Source organism: Muscardinus avellanarius (assembly GCF_963383645.1).
Source record: "Muscardinus avellanarius genome assembly, chromosome: 5".
In the NCBI taxonomy this organism is placed as follows: domain Eukaryota; kingdom Metazoa; phylum Chordata; class Mammalia; order Rodentia; family Gliridae; genus Muscardinus; species Muscardinus avellanarius.
This window is the reverse complement of record NC_137790.1, coordinates 83894081-83911351: the sequence shown is the minus strand read 5'-3', so window position 1 is coordinate 83911351 and position 17271 is coordinate 83894081.

Here is a 17271-nt window from a genome sequence, read left to right as displayed (position 1 = left end):
GATGGAAAGATCTGCCATGCTCATGGATAGGCAGAATAAAAATCATAAAAATGGCCATTCTTCCAAAAGTGATCTATAGATTCAATGCAATTCCCATTAAATTACCAAGATCATTCCTCACAGGCATAGAAAAAACAGTCCTTAAATTTGTTTGGAACAACAAAACCCCCAGAATAGCCAAAGTAGTTCTCAGCAACAAAAACCATGCAGAAAGAATCACAATAACTGACTTCAAACTATACTACAAAAATATTGTAATAAAAATAGCATGGTATTGGCACTAAAACAGATACACAGACCAATGGAGCAGAATAGAAGACCCAGAAACAAGTCCACACACTTACAGCCAATTGATTTTTGACAAAGGGACCAAAAACATACACTGGAAAAAAGATGGCCTGTTCAACAAATGGTGATGGCAAAACTGGTTAACCATATACAGAAAACTGAAAATTAATCCCACCTTCTCACCCTTCACAAAGAGTCAATTCAAGATGCATCAAAGACTTGAAAATTTGACCAGAGACCTTAGGCTTCTTGAGGAGGTCATAGATGGAACACTGCAACACATAGGCACAGATAAAAACTTTCTTAACAAGACCTCAAAGGCACAATAAACTAAAAGGCGAATCAATACATGGGATTGCCTGAAACTGAAGAGCCTTTGTACTGCAAAGAAAACTGTCAAGAACCACAATCAAGAGCCAACCAAATGGGAGAAGATTTTTGCCACCTACTCCTCCGATAGAGGACTAATATCTAGAATGTACAGAGAACTCAAGAAACTCAACACTAACAAAACAAATAACCCAATCAAAAAATGCGCAAGCAGTTTTTAGACACTTCATGAAAGAAGAAATTCAAATGGCCAATAAAAGCATGAAAAAATGTTCAACATCATTGGCATTTAGAGAGATACAAATCAAAAGTACCCTGAGATTTCACCTTACCCCAACTAGAATGGCAGCCATTCAAAACACAAACAACTATAAATGTTGGCAAGAATGTGGAGATGTGGGAACTCCAAAACATTGTTGGTGGGATTGCAAATTAGTGCAACCACTTTGGAAATCAGTATGGAGAATTCTCAGAAGAATGGGAACAAATTTACCCTTCGATCCAACAATACCATTTTTGAATATCTACCCAAAAGAAAGGAAACTGAACTACCAAACTATACATGTGTATCTATATTCATAGCTGCACAATTCACTTCACCATAGCCAAACTATGGAACCAGCCAAGATGTCCATCAACAGATGAATAGATTACAAAACTCTTGGATATGTACACAATGGTATTTTACTCAGACACACACACACACACACACACACACACACACACACACACCACAATTGCAGCATTTACAGGAAAATGGATGGAACTGGAGGACATTATGCTAAGTGAGATTAGTCAGTCGCAAAAAGTTAGAAATTGGATGCTTTACCTAATATGTGAAAGCTAAGGTGAAATGGATCATAGGAGGAATACCAGGTTTAAAAGGAGATCCTATAGAGGAGCAAATAAGGTGACTTAACTGTGGGGATGGAAAGCAGGAAAAAGGAAACTCTTTAAAGCACACCAGGTACTTATTCATATCATAGTCAAGCACTAAGCCATGCATGGGAGGGAGTGATGGGGAGGGAAATTAGTGGGGGCTGCCTGGGTGATGTGTGTATTTATGTCTACATAAGTTTTTTACCCCATTATGATGAATATATAACTTTCACCAATAAACTTTTTTAAAAAATAAATAAATCATGTATTTTTAATTTAATTTCAAAAATTTAGATGTTTCTCTCATAGTATAACAAATAAAAAGTTTTCTGATAAGGGCACAAATCTCAATACTTTCCCTTTGAAAATCTTTAGTATTTCTAGTAAGCACATACTATCAAATTCTACATTTGATTTAATGTTTTCTGCTATCTAATTATGATATGTGCTTTTCACATACTTATTGTTATTAATTTTTTTGTTGTTATAAATAAAGGATCAAATTTTGTGTTTTTTTTTTTTAAAGAAATTCTATCCTTACTAGGATGCAGCAGAAGTATAAAAGTGAAGTCTGGGGAAAATAAATTAACATGAAGCTTAAAAAAGAACAATTAAAATATACCAGTAAAAAAACCCTGTAAGTAAAGACTGTGGCAAATAAGAGTAGGCAAATAGCCGGGCGTGGTGGCGCATGCTTGTAATCCCTGTGCTTGGGAGGCAGAGACAGGAGGTTCACACAGGTTCGAAGCCAGCCATGCTGGCTTAAGAAACCCTGTTTCCAAAAAAAAAAAAAAAGGTAGGTCTGGGAGTGTAGCCCAGAGGTAGAAGGGCTTCCAGGAACCCCAGTACCACAAAAGAAAAAAAAAGAGTAGGACAAATAGAAAGCATAAAAAATACAGTAAAGTTCATTAGTAAAGGCAATAATGTGTAGATGGATGAAAGTATTCAGTTAAAAACAAAGGTTGTCATTTTAAACTTGAAATAATTTAATTAACATCATTAAATTATATGTAAAACAAAACAAAAAATAGGCTAAACTAAAATAATAGAAAAATATCCACTAAGAAAGACATTGATGTAACATCAAATAAAATATAAGGCAAAAGGCATTCTATAGTGAAATGGGATAATTTTATGATGATAAAATTTTAACTTTATCTGGAAGATAATTTATTTATATGACTCTAAAGAGATAGCCCAAAATATGCAAAGCAAAAGCTCAATAGAGTACTAAGAGTTATATAAAAACGCTATATGCACAGTGGGAAATTTTAATATTTTGAGTAGTTGGCAGATGAAGCAGGCCAAAAAATATTGAACATACTTAACCAATAGTATTACAAACTAAAACCAAGAGGTATGTAGAACAATGAATCTGATAACTTAAAAATGCCCATTTTAGTACATAAAATTATAGTTATTAATAAAAATCAAATTTATTTGGGGAGGCTTTAACAAATGTTCACACATTTAAAACATACAGAGCATATACTCTATACACAACGCAATTAAGCTAGAAATAAAATCTATAAAGATATTTGGAAAATATTCATGTTTGAAAAGAAGATATTTCTATATGACTCAAAGAAAAATTAACTGGAAATTAGAAAATACTTTAAGTTAGGCAAACAAAATATATAACAATATATTACCAAGTCTTGTGTGACATAGCTAAAGCAGTAGTTATAAGAAAATTATTAGTCTTAAAATTATGTTAGAAAGAAATATTAAAAATCAAATAAATAAATATAATTCAGGTTATTCATTTTTGCTGATATCTCAGGTAAATTCCAAAGGTCAACTAATAATAAAATTGTGTTTTTGTTACTGTTTTTTTGTTTTGTTTTGTTTTGTTTTGGGGACATGGTCTCACTAAGTTGCCCAAGCTGGTCTCAAACTCATGAGTGTAAGCAAGTGTAAGCCAGCAGTCTTTCTCCCTCAGCCTTCTAAATAGCTACAACTACTGGATGTCCAATTGATCTCTGGCATAGTGTGTGTGTGTGTGTGTGTCTCAGTAGCTCAGAGTGGCCTTGAATTTGCAATCTCTCTGCCTCAGCCTGTCAAATAGTATGTTTTTTTTTTTTGGGGGGGGGTTGTGTGTTGTGGTACTAGGGTTCCTGGAAGCCCTTCTACCCCCAGGCTACACTCCTAGATCTATTTTTTATATTTTTATTTGGAAACAGGGTCTCTTAAGCCAGCACGGCTGGCTTTGAACCTGCGCGATCCTCCTGTCTCTGCCTTTCAAGCACTGGGATTACAAGCGTGCACCACCATGCCTGGCAGTATGTGTATTCTTGATTAGGTGGCAATCTATTTGGCATTTAGATACATAGATGCCTTTCATTTTGTAGTTTGACTATCATACTACCTCAGAGTCTTCCTTGTTGCCATGGTTTGGAAATAAAATATTCCCTGAAGAGCTAATGTGTTGATTGTCAGACTTGATACAATTAAGTTTTAAAGATTGTAATCTTATCAGTGGGTACATCTGTTGATGGATTTATTGGGCAGTAACTTAGGCAGGTGGGGTATGGCTGAAGGAGGTAAGTCCTTTGGGATGTGGCCTTGGAGATTATGTGTGGATCCTCTTCCCTCTGCTCACTCTCTTGCTTCTGGCCTCCATGATGTGAGAACAGATCTGCTCTTTTCTCTCACTGCCTCCCATTGACATGCCTGAGCTCTGTGGATGAACCCAGCCTCATATAGACTGAACCTCTGAAATCTCCAGAACTATGAGCAAATATGTCTTCCTTCCCCTAAATTATGTGGTCAGTTTTGGATTAGAGCAGTGGGAATACTGACTAAGATATCTATCCAGCAGGTGGAAAGAATAAGGAAGGAAATTAAAGTTCACATATAATTGTTTGATATGTAATGCCTAGAAACAGCATGTGACATATTTCTTCTATTGTCCATTGACAAGGATTAAGTCACATGCCCATCTTTAATCATGAAAAGGAGATTGAAAGTATAGGATAGCCTGTGACCAGAGGAATTCTGGCTTGTACAATTTCTACTTAATATCTTCACTGGAGGACCTAGCCAGTTAAGTAAGAGAGATAAAGAAATAAAAGTTCAAAGAATGGGAATAGAAGAAATAAAATGGACTATATTATTGTATGCATAAAAATTCTAGAAGAAATGTTATTAATGAATAACTCAAATAAGAAAATTTAGATATTGATGAATGCGAACTTAAGGTAGAAATGAACTATAGGTCTATCTACTTAAATAAGAAACTAGATAATAAATACATTTGCAATATTATAAAATAATATATCTATGTATAAAGCCAGCAAAAAGATGGGCACATGCTTGTAATACCAGTATTTGGGAGACTGAGACAGGAAGATCACTGGCTTGAGGCCAGCTGAGACCCTGGTCAAAATAAAAAATAAAATAGGGTTGATGGTGTAGCCCAGAGACAAAATTCCCCTTGGTTCAATCCTCAATACAAAAATAAATAAAAATAAATGTAAATGTCTCTCTGAAGAAAATTCCAAAACTTTTTGAAAAACACGTTGCAAATGAAAAACTACATCATAACCTTGGATTAGAAGACTCAATAATTACAGACATATCAGTTCTGTAAAATCAATCTGGAGTTTCAATGGGGTACAGACAAAATCATAGGTTTGTGTGTGTATAGCTTGAAAAGTAGTTTTTTTAAGGCTTATTCAGAAGTAAAATAAACAAGAATACTGAAGACAGCTTTAAAGAAAAACAATAAAGAAGAAGAACTCGTTTTACCAGATATTAAGAATCCTCATTCAGTAACAGTAATTAACACAGTGTGATATTCCTGCCTATTTAAACAAATAGACCTATGAGACTAGTGTTTCAGAAAGTTCCCATTAATTTATGGAGATTAATTATTCTGTAGTTATGATAGCACATAGTTATCTGAGCAGGTTTTAAACCTGTGCAAATAAACAACACCAATTTCTCTTGTGGAAAACACTTTTGTAAGCCAATCAATTGGTGCCACACCCCTCTTCTATAAGGCATACAAGTAATGGTGGGATCACTTACACCTGGGATTGTCAACCCACTAATAGCCTGATTTGAATTAAATAACACATCTCCTGGTTATGTTAAGTCCATTTCCATTTCTAAAAGTCTCTCTGCTCCCTGAAAACTGTCCTTTCCAAATATCCTAAATAAAAACAGTTCTCTGTTCCAACCATAGACTATTCATAATGAGCACATCTCTCATTAGAAGTGGGAAAAGCATTTCCACTCCCAAATCACAATCGAACATAACAAATTAGCCCATAAATTATGAATAGATTTTAAACTGAAGTAGTAATCTGAAAAACTGCAAATGATAAACCCAATGGGATTACCTTCTTAGCCTCTTATCTCATGTAAACAAGTAAGTACAGCTTTGTCTTCTTATTTTATATTGAGTTGTGAGATCATCATCCCTTGAATGAATAGCTTGAAAAATTTAGAAAGACTCTCATATAAATAAACCGTTGATTTACTTTTGCAGAACTGGGGATTGAACTCAGGGGCATGCAAACTCTGAGCTACTCCCCCAGTCCTATTTATTTTATTCTTTCCTTTTTTTTTTTTTTTTTTTTTGGTGGTACTGTGGTTCCTGGAAACCCTTCTACCTCTGGGCTACATTCCCAGACCTATTTTTATATTTTTATTTGGAAACAGGGTCTCTTAAGCCAGCGAGACTGACTTTGAACCAGAGTGATCCTCCTGTCTCTGCCTCCCAAGCACGGGAATTACAAGCTTTCACCACCACGCCCGGCTTTTTTTTTTCTTGAGTGTCATTTAATTTCAGAGGGCCTCAGTTAGTACCTGAGGCTAGCTATGAACCTGTGATCCTCCTGTCTCAGTCTTCCAAGTACTGGGATTACAAGTGTGCGCCACCACACATGGCTGCGCTCTCTCTCTCTCTCTCTCTCTCTCTCTCTCTCTCTCTCTCTCTCTCTCTCTCTCTCTCTCCATATATATATATATATATATATATATATATATATATATATATATATATATTTTTTTTTTTTTTTTTGCATTAAGTAAGATGAAACCCAGGGGCATTCTACCTCCAAGCTACACACCCATTCCTAATTTTTATTTTTTATTTTGAAATAAGATCTTGCTGAGTTACAAGGGACCTCACTAAGTAGCTGAGGCTTTCTGCAAACCACAATCCTCCTGTCTCAGCATCCCAAATGCTGGGATTACAAACATGCACTGCCATGTCCAGCTGGACCCTTAATTTCTAACAGAGGTGGGACTGCAGATAAGAGAGGAATCAATGCTTCCAAGACAACTGTCTGACATTTATCATATAATGTACACAAAAAAATTATGTGAGTCAAAATCTTAAACAATGACAGCACAACTTTAAAGCTTGGCAGGCATGTAGCTAAATAGTAAAGTGTTTACCCGACATGCAAGGGGCCCTGAGTTCCCTCCCAGTATAGAAAAAACAAAGAAAGAAAAAATCCAAAAACAAACCTTAAACTTTTTCTAAGGTAATATAGGTTATTTCCATGACTTCCGTTTAGAAGAGAATTTCTTAACCCAAAATATATAGTGATTTCTTAATTTCTTAATTTTAATTTCTTAATTTCTTAATTTCTTAATTCTTAATTTTGGATTAAGAATTTCTTAATCCAAAAATATAGTGATCATAGCCCGGGCGTGGTGGCACACGCTTGTAATCCCAGCATTCAGGAGGCTGAGACCGGAGAATTGTGGTTCTTGGACAGCCTCAGCTACTTAGTGAGGCCCTCTATAACTCAGTGAGACCCTGTTTCAAAATAAAGAGTAAAAAATTATGCAGGGGTGTAGCTCAGAGGTCGAATGCCCCTGGATTCCATACCCAGACCAGAAAAAACAAACAACATCAAAAAACATAGTGATCATAAAAAGTAGATGATTGAACTGAATTAAATTTCTGAACTTATATCACCCCAATCTCCATTAAAAAAAACAAAAGAAGCTGGTCATGGTGGCACACACCTGTAATTCAGTACTTGGGAGGCTGGGGCAGGAGTACTAAAGGTTAGAAACCAGCTTTAGCAATTTTGTGAGACTCTTAGCAACTTAGAAAGATCTTGTTTCAAAAACAAAAAAATTTTTTTTAAAGAAAGGGCTGGTGGTATAGCTAGAAGATAAAACACCTCTGGGTGCTATCTTCAGCACAAATAAAGCCACAGATGATGGAAGGTAGTTGTACCACAGTGTCTCAAAGCAATATCCAGAATATATAAATAACTTGTAAAAATAAATTTTATAAAGCAAGCAACACAATGAAGAAGTAGGAAAAGTGTTTCAACTCTCAAATCACAATTGAACATAGCCAAATAGCCCATAAATTATGAATAGATTGTCAACTCAAGTAGTAATCTGAAAAATGTAAATTATAAGCACAATGAGATTAACTTCTTAAACTCTAAAAATAAAAAATAAAATAAATATTTTAAAGTCTGATAATATCAAGTGTTGCAGAGAATGTGGTACAATAATCTTCTTTATTTTAATGGGAGTATAAATTGGTGCACATTTTGAAAAGAATGTTTGACATTATCGAATAAAAATTGAGAATATGCATATTTTATGGTGCAGAAATTCTACCTCTAGATATATAATCTAGAAAACACTTTTAGAGATAGGAACTAAGATATTCTTATAAGAATGTGAGCGCCAAAATTTTTATTTTGTTTCAAATAAAGAATAAAAGGTTCACCAATTATAGCATGGATAAATAAATGTTAGCACATTCATATAATGGGATATTATGCAGCAGTGTAAATGATATAGAATGCTTACACAACACTGATGGTCCCATAAAAGTTGACAGAAGTTAGTTGTAAAAAATAATACATAGAATGCCAAACGTGGTGGTGCATGCTTGTAATCCTCGCGCTTGGGAGGCAGAGACAGGAAGATCGTGCATGTTCGAAGCCAGCCTCTCTGGCTTAAGAGACCCTGTTTCCAAAAAAAAATAATTAAAAAAAAATATATATATAATTGGTCTGGGAGTGTAGGCCAGAGGTAGAAGGGTCCCATCCCCAGTACCACCAAAGGAAAAAAAAATACATAGAGAAGTATTCTACTTATAGAAAATTTAAAAGCAAGAAAAGCTAACCTATATTAAGGAATGCATACTTGAGAAGTTATGATGAAAATATGACAATGTTTATGACAAATTTCTTAATAGTTGTTCTGTCTAGTGGGACAGAGAGGAACTGTGATTGTGCTGAGCATGTAGAATATTAAAATGCTAACAATATTTTACTATTTAATGTGGTTGGTGATTTGGGGCTTTCTTTTCAACTTTTTAAAATTCTACTTAAAAGTTTTATGCTTTCTACTAAATGTATATCATAACAAAAATAAAAATAAATCAAAGTAACTAATTTGTGATCTGTATCAGTGTAGCAGGGGAAGCAGAATTCTCATGGTGCTATTCAAAGAAAGAAAGTTTATCAGGCAGTATAGACATTGCCCATAGGCTGTGGGGAGCCATTAAGGTTTTCCTCTTTAAAAATACTTTTGACTGTTCTTTGCCCAGAGCCAATAAGGTTTGGGGTCATGGGAAGTTCAACGTCTGAGAGAAACTCAGGTGGAATTGATTGGTTTGACCGTTACACGCACAGGTGGTGACGTCATGAGGGTTGATTGACCTGTTGCTGTATAAATAGGATGAGAGTGATAAACCCGGGATTGGTCAGTAGAGATATTGACCTGGGAGTGTATTGGAGATCCTTCCATGACAGAATTAAATATTCTTTGAATAAAATTCTTAGAATTGAATTCTTTTCATCCTCACACCTCTCTTCAGATCCCGTACTTTTGCTGGCTGGCTCCAGCAATAGGCTACTGCATCAGTAGGGGGGTGCATATAAAAATAAACAGAAGAAATCCAATAAATTGTCTTAAGCAATATGGAAGTATATTCTACAACACAAGAGCCATTTGGTGTCTGTGGCTTCTTATATCAAATCTAGTTCCTGTCCTCTGTAGTTATGTGTTTCCTGGTTTCTCCAAGTATGGTTTTTGTCCTCCCCAGGGCTGTAGGAAGGTGACTGAAATGTCTATAAACTTCATGTTGAGATGTCAGGACAGCACCCCAGATGAGAAAGAAGCTTTCATTTCCTCATTAATTCAAACTGACCTAGGAAGCCTTGCCCCATACTTCCACTCATATTGTTTTGTCCAGTTTGGCAACACATGCATGTGTGTAAGTCAGTCTTCATCCAGCAGGGATAAGATTTAATTCATTCTCTGTCCTAGAAAGGATGTTATTGAGTAAGTAATCCTCCCCCCCCCACTACCACAAATTATACAGTCAAGTTTCCCACATTTGGGGAAATTGCAGAGGTCAGCGCATCCGGAGTACAATGGATAAATCTCGCCCTGGGAAAACCACCTTCGTGATCATGGTAACTCCCCTGCCAGGTAAGTATTGAGTAAGTAATCTTATTTACTCTCAAGGATGGGAAGGGTCTGAGATTCTATTAAGAGCTAAGAAATCAAACCACTTCAGTTGTGTGTGTGTTGGTAGAGATCACAAGACCTTTGGATTGGGGGTGAGGGTTGGTTTCTTACAACAAGAGAAGCAAGCAGAGGTGCAGCATCCCTCTCTATTTCCCTGAGACCTGACTCCTACAGGCAGGCAAAAGGAGGGCCAGGGACACCTGGACACACACACACACACACACACTGAGTATGTTAGCAGAGCAGAGTCTCTGAGCTCAGAGAATACTCAATTGAATATTTTATATTGGGCTATAGGGATGCCTGCCCTTTCCTGAGAGAGACACGATCTCCATCTATCAAGTGCTCACCACATAAACATCCTTGAAATTCTAGTCTGGAGCAAAGAGTGGTTTATAATTCTGTTCAGAGGAGGTACAAAGATGTGGCCGAGACCCATTGGTAATTTTTTCCAACAATCACTCCAACTATTGTATGTTGAAATTGAATAGGAGTGAGTGACTAGAACAAATGAAAGCAGCTAGAATGTCTCATGGGTCTGCATGCAGGTTCTCTCTCAACAAGGACAAAGTATTCATGTTCCTAGAATAAAAGCTGGAAGGAACAGTGGGAGAAATATGCAGTCAATTGAGTTCAGAACCCTGAATATTTCCAAAACATATATTTACAGATTTATAGTTGTTGATTTTTTATTTGGTGCATTATAATTTTACATCATATTTAACAGAGTGTTAAAAATACATGCACAGAGAGATGCAGAGACTTTCCTGGGGTCATTTGTGCATGATCCCCCCCCATCCCTACCCCTCAAGTCTTTGAGATTAGAATTGACAATTTTGTATACATTAATAGAACTATTTCTTTTATCACATTATTTTGCTCTTATCCCCCCTCCATTCGCTAATCACCCTGGATCACTTCCCTGGAGTCTCTGCTCATCTAGATGATGTTGCCCTTATGGCCAAATATCTCTCTAGCTTCCACATATAAAAGAGAACATACATCTACTTTTACTAGGGATTGGGTGTAACCACTTAGCATAATATTCTTGAGTCCATTCATATTCTTGCAAATGCTATAATTTTATTCTTCTTCATGGCCCACCATGTGGGTATATACCAAAGTTTTGTGATTCATTCATCTATTGATGAACATCTAGGCTGCTTCCATAATTTGACTATTATAAATTTTGCTACTATGAACATGGATATGCATGTATAATTATAATATCCTGATTTCAGTTTTTTGGGGGAATATACCCAATGTCTCATCATCCTGAATGATAGTTTCTCCAGAGAGAGTATCCTTTTAGGGCATAATCCTTTTCTAGAATTATAAATCTAGAAAGAAACTTCCCAGTGACTTAAGAGACTAAGTATTCAATGTAGAAACAACAAAACACAAAACAAAAGTCACTGAAGCAGTAAGAGTCCTAACCATTTTCTGAACTCATGAAATGTCTGTATGACTGTTACTTCCAGTTCTTAGTGCTTAGCTGGAATACGTGTGTGTACAATATAGTGCAGACCTTACTTAGTATTCCCTCTCTGGGTCTAGGTTTCTTCATCTATAGAGTGAGAAGATGAAAGTAAGTTATCTGCAAGGCCCCTGTAGGTCTAAACTGATGTGAATTCATTGTGCACTGAAACTTCCCACTCCCAACACATACATTTTTTCATTTTACTCCCCATCTAGCATTTCTACACCTATCTAACTTGCATTTACCTTTTGAAAGACTGCAAAAAAAGTTTTCCCCTTTGGTATCATGGTGTTTTAAATGAGAGAAGAAAAGGAGTTGCACAGAGACATGCAGAGACTTTCCTAGGGTCATTTGCTATTTAAGGTTATTTAAGACATATATTTAGTAAGTAACAGATAAAGCTAAACTTAGCAACTCTGAGTCTGAGTCCTAAGACTTGATACCCTCTCATGATACTGTTCTTAGAGAATCCTCAAGCTTCCTTCCTGCACACCAGAAAAACAATTATCAAGGACGGTCATCTCTTGGTTGCTATAATAGCAGGAGACATTTCAGTATAGAGATCTGCATAAGAAACCAGTTGGCTTTAGAAATGGCCTAATCATTATAAAACTAAGTGGAAATCTTTGCTTTTCACTACAATTTATTTAATATCAGCAAATCTTTTGTAAACCACTCACAATTAGCTTTTCTCCATATGGACAAAATAAATGTAAATGAATTCCCATGAGAAAACATTATAATTTTTATCTTCTCTGGTAGCACGTTTTTAATTGACAATTACAACTTGGATTTTGTCTCTGAACATCTCTGCAATCAATTTGTCCCTGCATGACAGTGCGTATATATTATGTACACAAATATCTCAAAGAAAGGGAAAACATTCATTGCAATTCATAACTGGAAGAATTGCTACAGATCATAGTGTTGAATCATTGCTATTGGTTTATATCTGTCTTCCCACCAGATGCTAAGTCCTTGCAGCAGAGGACACAGCCTCATCCATCTCTATAACATCAACTCCAACAACCTTATACAACATATGGTAGGTTCCAACCAGTGCTTGTTATGTTAAAACATATCAGTTATCTTATCCAACCTTCTTATTTTATAGATGAGAGAAAGAACCTCAGGAAGACAAAAAGCCTAGGCCCATAGAACTAATTAGCAGCAAAGCCATTTATAGAATTTAGAATTTGACTCTTAAATTGTCTTTCTTGCCACCTTGTCATTATATTTTTTAATTATATAAATTATTTAATCTCAATATTTAAAAGCACTTATATTGATGGACATTAAAAGCAACTAGTTAGAAATTACTTTTATGAATATTGAGGTTTATTAATATCTGTATTGTATTTTATACTTTTATTGGTGTATTACAGCCTCACATCATAACGTAGCTCATTGTTATCGTGACATACATGCACAAAGCACTCAGTGAGCAGGGCTTCCCCAACACGCCGTCTCCTATGAAGATGAGGTTAATGTAAAAGGTTACATTAAGACAGTGGAAAACACAAGGTGTCCCTAGCCTGGAACAACACCCACCTCATCATGACCACCTTCTGTGAGAAGGGCAGGCTTGTGAGATACCCCAAAGAATGAGCTTGTGTTGATGTTTACCCTGGCAAGGAGTTTGAAACTAAAGCATAGTTCTGATGCTACTTTAAGAGTTAATTAACTGTTTCAAAGGAAAAGCCCTATGATACAGGAGTCAGATTATAAATCAGATTGTATTAGACTGACACAATCTCAGTTTTTTCTACTATGCACTTTTACTTCCAGGAATCTATACCTCTGATCTCAATTGGCTAGTGAAGCAGGCAGTACTGTTATTAACAGCTCTCATTTAAAAATAAGAAACATAAAATTGGGAAAAATTAATCTCAATAAATGGCAGACATCATGTCATCTACCTCTTATTCTAGGTCTATGTGATGTTCTGTTATTTATAATAGTGTTTGCAAGAATCCTTCACATTTTCCAGAAGACAGGTGCCATATTATCATCTGGCAATACTGAGATATCATTTTCTCTAGTACCTTCTGTTAAAACAATTGTTTTCATTGAAAGTTAGTACATTGTGGGGGTGGAAATCAAGGAGGAGAGGTTGGCCCAGATGATGAGACTACACATTTGCAAAAGAACAGCTGATATTAGTTGCAAAGTTAAAGCAAATTCATAAAAAAGAAAAATCAAGTTCATTACAGTAGCAATGAACTTTTTTCATAAAAAAGTTTCAAAACTTAGTTCTATTTAAAAGCAGTTATTGGCCAAGTGGACAATAACCAATGGAATTTTCTTACATTTCATTCTCTATGCATAAACTGGTTGTAAACCAGCTTCGGCAAAGCAAGGTAATAATGTTATAGACACCTCTGTTTCCCACTCCTTAATTTTCAGATAAAAGTTATTCATTTGGAGATGTCCTGTTTCTCCCACTTTCCAAGTATGTGATCATATGCGAGCTTATAAATATTATTAGAGCATTTTTCATTTGCAAAATAGTGACTAATACTTCAAACTTTGAGGTTTATTTTGAGAATTAAACACAGTAACATATGCACAAAATATCAGGCACAATGACTGGTATACAATGATTTCTCAAAAAGAATGTTTTTTAAACTTTCCATAGTAGCCTGTCTTTAAATTTTAAAGCAATTGCCAAACCATGGGACCCCATAGATCTTGTTTACTTTTTAACATAAACATATCTCTTAGTTCGCTTTCTGATGCTATAACAGAGTACCTGAGATTGTATGATTTGTTAAGGAAGGATGTTTAATTAATTCACTCTCTAGAGGCTAGAAATCCAAGATTGAGTGGCCCAATCTGGTGAGGGCTTCACATAGTATCACAGAATGGCAGAAGATTAAGTGGTGAGCACAAGAAGAAGAGACAAGCACTAGTGGCCACACTGTTTCCTAACCATCCGCTCTCCTGGTGTATGGTCCGGTCCTCTGAGAACAAGAACTCAACTCACTCCCTGGATAACTAACCAGCTGCTCATCAATCCCACAATAAGGCTCTGCCTACATAACTCTCTTAAAGGCCCCACCACCCCTCAAAATTCTTACAGTGGGGACCAAATTTCAAATTGAAATTTGGAGAGGATAAACTACATCCAAACCACAGAAATATGAAATACATGTTTGTAAGCATTTAACTTCTATTAATAACTATACAATTAAGATGCCTTTTAGAGGAAATGACTCACACTGTACATTCTAACAAATATTAGGAGATGAATACTTCCATAAAGTTACAAAATGTTGGAAAAAATTAAACCAAATGTTTCAATACAAAATTTAATGAAAATACATGGAAAAATATGCATAACTGACTAACGAGTTAAACCAACTCCTTGGCTCTTAGTAAATGTCATATAAAGAAACAATTTATTCCCAGATGCTGGGATCTATGTTACCTAATCATTGGAATATTAAATTTCTAAAATAAGAAAATGACAAATATCTAAGATATACACTATGGAGTGATTGGTGAAATTACTAAGCTGAATAACTAACTATGAATAAACAAATACCTAAAGTTTATTTTATTTGTACAAAATATTCTGGGACAGTAGCTATTTTATGGACAGAATGGTTCCCTGTGTAATCTAGGGCAAATAAAAACCCTATCTTTTTGTTTCTTTCATTTTTGCTTTGTTCCATTTTGCTCTTATAGGTCAGATAGGGATAATAATACCAACTCCATCCTACCAATATTTTTGGCAAGCTTCATATAATAGATATGAATAATGTTTGGAAACTATAAAGCAGGCTACAAATATGGGTATGTTTTTCTCCCAATGACTTAACTAGTATCACATGTCTTATGAATCTTTGTACACCCAGAATTTGACATATTACCCAGCTCGTGGTAGACATTTACCAAACATGTGTGAGACCAAGTGGAGTTCAAACCCATTTTCTTAAGTGATGCTACCTCAGGATGACCCTCGGAACTCAGATCCTGTTCCCTTAGCAACTCTACATGGACTACGAGAGAAACTCCTTCATAGCCCAACTGTTTTCTATTCCCCTTCCTGAAACTCCTGTTGATCAACTCCACTAGAAGTGCTCTTTTTTATTTTAAAATATGGTGGTAACTGTTGCTCATATAATTCCTTTAATAACTTCTTAATGATTATTTTATATATAAGTCTATCATTTAAGTACAAGTTCCTGAAGATTAAGCTTAGGTGTCAAATGTGTTTGCACCCTCCATGAGACTTTCTTTGTGTGTGTGTGTGTGGCAGGGGGTACTGGGGATGGAATCTAGGGCCTTTCTACTTCTGGGCTACACTCCAGACCTGTTTTATATTTTATTTGAAAACAGGATCTCACTAAGTAGCTGAGGCTGACTTGGAACCTGAGTGATCCTACTGTCTCAGTCTCCCAAGTACTGGGATTACAAGTGTGCACCACCATGCCCAGCTCCATTGGACTTTCTTTGATTATACTTTTAAATAAGTTAATGCTGATGAAATTAAAGATTTGTGTCTAAACTTCTCTCTCCATGAGCCAACAAAGACAAGGAACTAGTAATCAATAACATAGTACCTGTCTTCCTATGATGAAAGACCATTTTGTTTTTTAAACTTCTGCCATTGACTTGCTTCCTTAACTAACTTGTAACTTTTCTAATAATAGAGATTTTATTTTTCAAATAATATTATCCATATAAATCAGAACAGCTCCTAGCTTGTCCAGTTTCAGTAAGTATTTAAGGAATGATTATGTGTCAAGAACAGAATTACTAACTAAATTTTTCACCCTAGTCCATCAAATTAAACGTTCTTTTTTCTTACTCATTTTTCACTTCCAATGAGGAAAGATTCTTTTTGCTGAGGATACCAGGCTGGTCTACATAATAAAGGTCCTAGGACAATGGTATTGTAGTTGTTGTAAGATTAAGAAAAGCTGCTAACATCTTGAAACTGTTGCTTTGGATTGGTTATTTGGGTCCCTTTCAAAGCCCTTATATGGATAAAAGTAAAGAATAAAATTCCTTTAATTACTTTCACCTATTGAACTATACTGGTTGAACTTGGCATGGCTCATGTACTGATCCACATGGGTCTCTGGAGGCTTTAGGATTGTAATTAAAGGGATGAAAGAATTAAAGAAACTATGGCTCAATTAAAGTCTGAGAGAGTCTCAGGGCAGGTTGTTTAATAAGCAGGAATTTTGGCAATGTTGAACTGTGGGCTTTAATGAGCAAAGAGCACTGGCAATTGGTAGGTTCAGTACTTTACTCTTTCTCCCTCATTCTTCATGAGCATCTTAAACCTCCCACACTCCAAACTTGTGTCTGTTACCCAAGTTCAAGAAACCAAATTCAGTGTCATATGTCACAAAACAGAATGAGAATTCACTCCTTTCTACTGAATATTAATTTTCTTCTATATGAATAAGTACAACAGAAGATCTGTTACATGATATGCATCACTATGCTTTGGGTATAAACCAAGAAGTACTCTAAATGTCCAAAAATGTAGAACTAAATAAATATGACAATTATATTATAATATATTCTTATGCAACCAAATAATTATACTGTGAAAAAACTGTACTGATAAAAATATTCTTTAATGTATATTTAATTATTTCACTGGAAGTTATAATTTGCTTATATAAAATGAACATTTATATAGAGTTATTTTTAAGCTGGGGATGGTAACACATGACTGGTACTTGGGAGACTGAGACAGGAGGATTGTGCATTTGAAAACGCCTCAGGAATTTAGCAAGGCCCTCTGCAACTTATCAAGAACCTTTCTCAAAATAAAAAATAAAATAGAGCTGTGGGTGTAGGTC